The sequence below is a fragment of the Numida meleagris genome, chromosome 10 (genome assembly GCF_002078875.1).
Source record: "Numida meleagris isolate 19003 breed g44 Domestic line chromosome 10, NumMel1.0, whole genome shotgun sequence".
NCBI classification, from domain to species: Eukaryota; Metazoa; Chordata; class Aves; order Galliformes; family Numididae; genus Numida; species Numida meleagris.
In genome coordinates, this window is record NC_034418.1 from 8,892,221 (window position 1) to 8,899,097 (window position 6,877).

General features: G+C 36.9%; 1 long non-coding RNA gene across 1 annotated transcript in view; it reads right to left on the reverse strand.

The window, feature by feature from the left end:
* The window catches only part of LOC110404483, a 35,411-nt gene continuing 28,832 nt past the window's right edge, over window positions 299-6,877 (reverse strand). Inside the window, exons 5-6 of the long non-coding RNA XR_002442272.1 lie at window positions 1,456-1,611; window positions 299-380 (exon numbers count right to left, since the gene is read on the reverse strand). This is a non-coding gene — a long non-coding RNA (uncharacterized LOC110404483). The remainder of the gene's footprint in view (window positions 381-1,455; window positions 1,612-6,877) is intronic.

The window sequence follows — 6,877 nt, forward strand, 5'->3', positions numbered from 1 at the left end:
CTTAAATCAAGGTTTTTATATTTTAGTGCACTCAGCCATTATATGCAGTGAAAGAATTTTGGTATTTAGTCTGAGTCTTATTTCAAAAGAAAGGAAAAGACAAGTCAAAATGAAAACAATAGCTCAGTAGAACAAAATATCAGCAGTACCAGATAATTTCTAGACAGGATATTTTAAACACATTTAAAAGAAGGAGAAATTTAAAATCCTTTGGAAAGTTAAATTTGGAATAAAATATAGCATCTTTCTAAACAAACTGCTTATAAGTGAAATAGGGCAAGCAGTCTTTGTACACTACCTGCAGGCTGGCACCTATTTGCAATGTTAGTGTGGATATGACTTGTATGAACATCTTCAAGGAACTATACCATTAGTGGGCACTGGAAGAGAACAAGCAAGTAGGAAGAGCTTGTTATTATATGGTGGGTGCAATTATTGTGAACATGCTTCCTTAAAGGCTCTGAGCTAAACTCTTTTTTTCTCACTGCGCTATAGAGATTTTATAACCATAAACAGGTTCTGATGACATTTGCTAGAACAGACTACCACCTATAATGCTCTCTCTTAATCAGCTTTACAAACATAATTCGTTATGACATAAGCAAACTAAAGCAACTGTACCAGTTGCTTGATGTAATAGTGTGGGTCTGCTACTGAACAGTAAGTCTCAAGTGAACCTTCTATTTCCTTTCTTAAGATCAGGTCTTAAAAGTATTGTTTCCACAAGTGATTGTGTCTCACTACTTTCCTTTATTTTTGCTACCAAGATAATTTTTTGACTGTTACTTTCTTTTCAGGGAAATGAGGTTGAATTCTTAAGTCTTAGCAGCCACAACCCTTTGTTGCACTTGTTTTAGAATTCCCCACCAAATTTCCAACTGTATTACACTGTTTATTTTACTTTTAAGAGATTTGTCATATGCAATCAGTTCTCAGCTTTCTAATGCAGTCCGAATTCGCTGTTTTCCAGGGGTCAATGCATCAGACATGGAATTGTTTCAGTTTTCAGTTTCAGTAACCACTTATAAGTGTGGCAGGCAGTGAGCTTCGCAGTGCTTTCTGTGCTTGGGATAGGCTTCCACTGTACATTTCTCCTCAAATCTTGTACTGACTCTGAGTGTCATTCTGCTGAAGCAAGAGGCTGGCTACATCCTGCTTAAAAGCTACAATGACTCAAGAGCTGTGATTGTTTCTGCCTTTCATCTTTTCAACAGGATTGCTGCCTGAACTGCAGTAGTATAAAACCAAGCTCACGATACTACATAGACTTCAAAAACACAAAGAATTTAAAGCTTATCTACACAAAAATGCTGAAGCTTATCTGGAGGCAGAAACAACACAAACATGGGTACCTCCCTCTGAGAAATCCCAAGGCCTGTTCTTAGCATCACTGTAACTGATAAGAACAATATTAAGATTTTTTTCATCTTAACTTGGTGACTGTAAATGACTCACATGAGAGCTGTGCAGCTGTGGGAAGCAGAATGCACACCGTTAATGTTGTGTATGTATGCATTGAACCTGTACTGCTGGCAACACTCCCTTGAACTGTACCGGCCGCTTGGACAGCTTGTATAGGTGTGTTCTGGAGAGCAGGGAACACCTGAAACACTGATATAAAAACAAAATTAAAAAAAAAAAAGTAATACTGGTTATAGTGGAAAGTGGACGATACATGAGATGAAAGACACCATCAAAAGCACAGCCAGACCTGAAAGTACAAATTGTACATCGGTGATCTTTCTCAAAGAGATTTTAATGCTTCCTCATTTTAGATAATCAGCTAAAATGTTGGAAAAAAAAAAAAGCCATATTTATTAAACAGCTTTAGGATTTTTTGCAGTAGTCTATTCTACCTAGAAATACATAAGAAGCTCTGAAGTAACCATGAAAATGGTACCAACATTTTTCTAATCTCAACATTAACTATTCAGGTCAAGAGTGATTTTTGTCTGTTTTAGCACAGGTTCAGACCACCTGTCTATAATTTAAAATTGAATGTATTTTAAAGGCATTGCAGTTAGTGCTCTTGCTGGCCAAATTTTTCAGAAAGACATTAAGGACTCTGCTAAATGCATGAAGTAGTAAGAAAACCAATTAAATATATAGCTATTGAAAGTATCTATTCCAGCTGTAGAGTACACAACTTCCTTTCTAGGACTATAAAAGAAAATACGGTAGAATGAAAGGTGCAAGACTTGGTCTGTCATTTGTTCCAAATGGTGACTGCCCCAGCAACGTATATGGCAAGGAAGAGGTTAAAAGTCTTCCCTGGAGTAACAGAAGAAACCTTTTCTTCCCCAGAGGTATTGCCTCAGCTGCTAGGAAAGAGGCAAGTTCCTCCAGGTGAGGATGTAGGTGGGTTGATTGAGGTAGCCCAGCAATGGTTAAGTCTGCTGGGATCAATTAAGATGACCCAGATACAAAAAGCAAGGAGAATGTTTTTGCTCCCTTATTGCTCCTGGTTTCCTGCTCTTGCCTCTAAGCTACAGGCTGCAGACTGAGTCTTGAGGAGCACGGTTAGGCTGAACTGTTGGTATCAGTTGAGTACCTTCAGAAATTAATTTCTTTTTAAACAATAAAATCCCAATACTTTTAAATATTGCAAAAACAATGTAAACTTCAATATCTTAATGTAGTATCCATCCTTAATGCAACCCTTCTAATTTAAAGTTTTAGACCCAGACCTGGCAATGGTGTAGCCAACCAACAGTCGCTACACTATGAAAACATTTGCTTAGAAAGTTTAACCAAGAAAAATAGAAACATGTTTCTTAAATTATAAGGTCATCCTGATTGTTTCTAAAAAGACCCTCAAGAAACTAAAAGATACACTCCGTTAATGACAAATAATTACCATGCCACATTTAAAATTTTATGTACAAGAGTTAGCTTCTCAGCTCTGGAACTAAATAAACCAACAGAGCTATGAAGTTAAAAAAAAAAATAAGGATCTTGAAACCCAGGCTTGCTTCAGTATAGTATTGAGGATTTTTTGTTTGTTTGTTCATTTTAACTAGTTCTTCAGTTTAGGCCAGTCCTATATTACCCTTTGTTTCATCTCATTAAGTTCCTGGTTCCGGCCAATTGCTATATCATCAACTACAGAGACAGTGGTTGACTAAGACAATACAAAAAGTAATGCTCTTAATTATTGCCAAAGCCTGAACAGGTAGGAAACCCAATCTGATCCAAACTTCCTGCAATATACCAGAGCTTTGTGAACAGAGAAAGGCCACCATTCAAAATACACTGGCTTTTGGCCCCATATCAAATCCCAAAGCATTAGAAAAATGGGAAATAGAGGTGGAGCTCAGGGAACTTCTCAGCAGAGCTTCTCAGCGCAGTGTTTCCTTTAGCAGTACTATGTGCATACCTCTTCCTTTCAACCAATCACTTCACAGCTTTCATTTGAATGAAAGATAGTTAGGGATTAAAATGACTAATGCCTGCTTCTCCTCTCCTCCATTATATCATCAGGTACAAGTAGAATCCCTGAGGCAGAACAAAGCCTTATTGACTGAAAGTAGACACAAACCTGTCCTGTTATAATTAGGGAGAGTTTTGAGTTGGTTTTAAGGGACTGGCAGAAATAGACCTCCGAAAGGAATGCATTAAATATCTTGTCTTTTGCAGATCCTCCAAAGTTAGGTGCTCCTAACAGCACACAGCAACATGTTCCAGTTCAGAAGAGCAGAAAACCATGGAACATGTGTAGCTTTTTTTGCCAGGGAGGAAACCTACTGTATATGACGAGGTACAAGCAATCCAGAGAAAACAGGAGGGAGGAAATATAATATTTTCTTAGCTCTGGTAAAAAAAAAAAACAACAACAACAAAAAAACACAAAAAAACCCCCCAAAAAAACAGAATAAAATGCTCTCAGTTCTGAAACAAACAAACAAACAAAAAATGAAACAAAACAAAACAAAACCAAAAAGAAAGAAAATCCTCTTACTTCTGAAAAATTAAACCAGCTCTGACAATATGCATATCCCTACAGTTTCATGGCTGCCTCACAGCTCATAAATTAAGCAAGATCTAACCTGAGCACACTTCACACTGAAAGAGGTACAGTGTTTGATTCGGTGGACTCTATTCATCCTATGACCTACAGAGGTGTTAAAATAGCTTATGTTTGAGGAAAACCAACCAAAGAAGAATGGAGCAGGACTCAAGCATTTGAGGTCCCTCTGGCACTACTTCTAACAGGACAAGTATAAACACTGCTGTTCTGGACAAATTTCAAATGGAAAGCAGAAGTAGGTCGTACATACTAAAGAAAACTAAAGTTTATGGTGTATTTTAGAAAAATAATTGCTCACATCCCATTTTAAAGATTTCAAATGAGTATTAGTGCACTTGTTTTATGATTACAAACCAGAAATGTTGCCTCTGAATGGACAATGACAAGTTCTCTAGCATCATCTGTAAACCTATAGCACTTTCATTATTGCTCTTAAAATGCTATTTTCACTACTTGGTCTCTTTTGGAGAATACATTTTAGTACTGCACTTCAAGCAGTGCATTTGTTTGGTTCCATTTTTTACTGAGGTGCTTTACAATTCTACAGAAATCTTGTTTCACAATGCTTAGTATTCCTCCAAAAAGAGCACTTCCTCAGACAGTGTAGGGAATTGATAACAAAGGACCGCTGCAATCATCAGCTCCCCAACAGCCGCTGCAGTGGCATGTTTATGCCGTACAACATGGTAGCACATTGCTTCCTGTAGGTTTGATTCTGTGAAGCAGTAGGGGAAGGTGGTCTGGAGAGTGGCAACACACAACACCGAGCACGTGAAATGTCTCTGTGCATTCCCGTGGTAATGTGCCAGTCTGAGACAACAGTGCTGCCATTGTACAACATGAAAAAATGATGCTGATTTCCATCAAAGAACAGCAAAAAAAGAGAGATTTTTGTTGTGGTTAGCCTGAGTTCAAAGCTTGGAGTAACACACTTACGGATGAACAGAATAAACAGTTACACTTAGGCTTACTGTATAGAGCTTAACGAACACATATGAAGATCATATAAATAATTCACGTTACTCAAGAGTGGTGAGTTGAACAAGTCCCTTCTGGTTAAACTTATTTAAAGATGAGGTGAAGTTAAGTGAGTGATGGCACAGTTACAGAGGCCACAGTCCAGGGGGAATTTGGACAGTCTAAGTTACACTACCGCAGTGATTTGTGCAGAATTATGTCAACTTACAGATCTTTAGACCTTATGGGAAAAGGAAATGTCTGCTCTCTAAAAGAAATGATACAAGATGGGTATTTTACAAAGTACAAATATGCTTTTCTCAATCGGCTATTTCTATGTAGTAAACTGGACATCAGCAAAGCATGAAAGGAAACTTTACTGTACCGCTGGAGAACCAATTCAGCGACAACAAGGAAAGCCCCAAATACTAAATACTTGAGACAAAATGCCACATTTAAAAAAAAGTTATCCTTTTCAGTCAAGTGCTATCAACTTTCTCTCCTGCAGTACCTCAGAAGTATGTAATGGATCTATCCTATATTGTCTAGAATTATACTTTAAGCATTTCATTGAAATTGCAAATGAAGAAGTAATTTGTAGAGTAATTCTTATATGACCGAACACTAACACATTCTTATTTTTGGCTCACTATAAGCCACAACCATCAAAGTCATGAATTAATCTATAATGGAGATTTTTGTTCTGGTAAAGAAATGACATCAACAAACAAGGTAGCATTTCATCTGTTAATATTACAATAAGTCTGCAGTATTCTTCATGTTGGCAGGGTAAGATTATAATGACAATCTGTCTCTCTTTTATTACATAAATATATTACACATACTTATGCTTGATAATTATAAGCATTATCTTGAGCCCAAATTCATTGTTCTAATATTACCGAAGATTCTATAATTTAGAAGTAATAAAATTCTATAACCTTTTCACAATAAAATTTGCAAAGCAAAAGAATCTCCCTTTTCAGAGCCTTCTAAACACCTTTGTTTCAAATGGCCAAAATGCAAGGAGCATTCCAGTTCAGTGGCTTAGGTTCAGAAACATGTATAACAGTTAGCTGTGATGACGAATAGTTATAGAAAATAAGCAACAATCCTTTCTGCATTGAACTTTGCAATTTAACACATTTTATATTTAATTAATTCAGAAACGGAAGAACTTCAAAACTGGCTTTGAACAGGCTGTTTGTTAAAAAAAATAGAACATTTATGTTTTCACTGTTGTTTTTTCAAATGTGATGTGACAAAGTGAAAAAGCTGCATGAAAGTGTGGTTCTTTGTGTGATGGAAGTGGGATGCACCTACTAGTCTCACATCATCAAAGAAACAGACATATATCTATAATTTATGCTTTGCTTTAAGCTTCCGCTGATCCGATGTGGCTTTTTCAGACAACACAGGCAGCCCTGGCACAGCCTGTCAATCATCTGGGCATGCTCAAATTGTAGACCATTAGTAGGAGAGACAGCAAAGTTTCTTTAATGACGCTTTTATATGTGGTGTGTTGGCAGTGAAACAGAGAAGAATTGACTTGATCAATGCATTAGTCTAATCATGGGGTTCCTGCTCTTAATTTCTTTTGTCGGTAATTTCCATACTCAAGCAGCATTCAGGATACTTGTAAAGACACACTTAGAGCACTGCATGATGTATGCAGTCACCTATAAAGCATGTCTTGGATACAGCACTGTAGGAAACAAGGAAGAGGGATAGGGGGCCAGTCAGATTTCTCTTTGAGCTACTTTTCATGTTGTGAGAATTACAGTACCTTAGTCAAAAAGAGGACATTTCCATCTTTTATATATTACATCCCTCCAAAATAAAGAAAAAAAAAAAGCCCATATCTTCCAAACCCAGAAAAAAAGCAAATCAGAT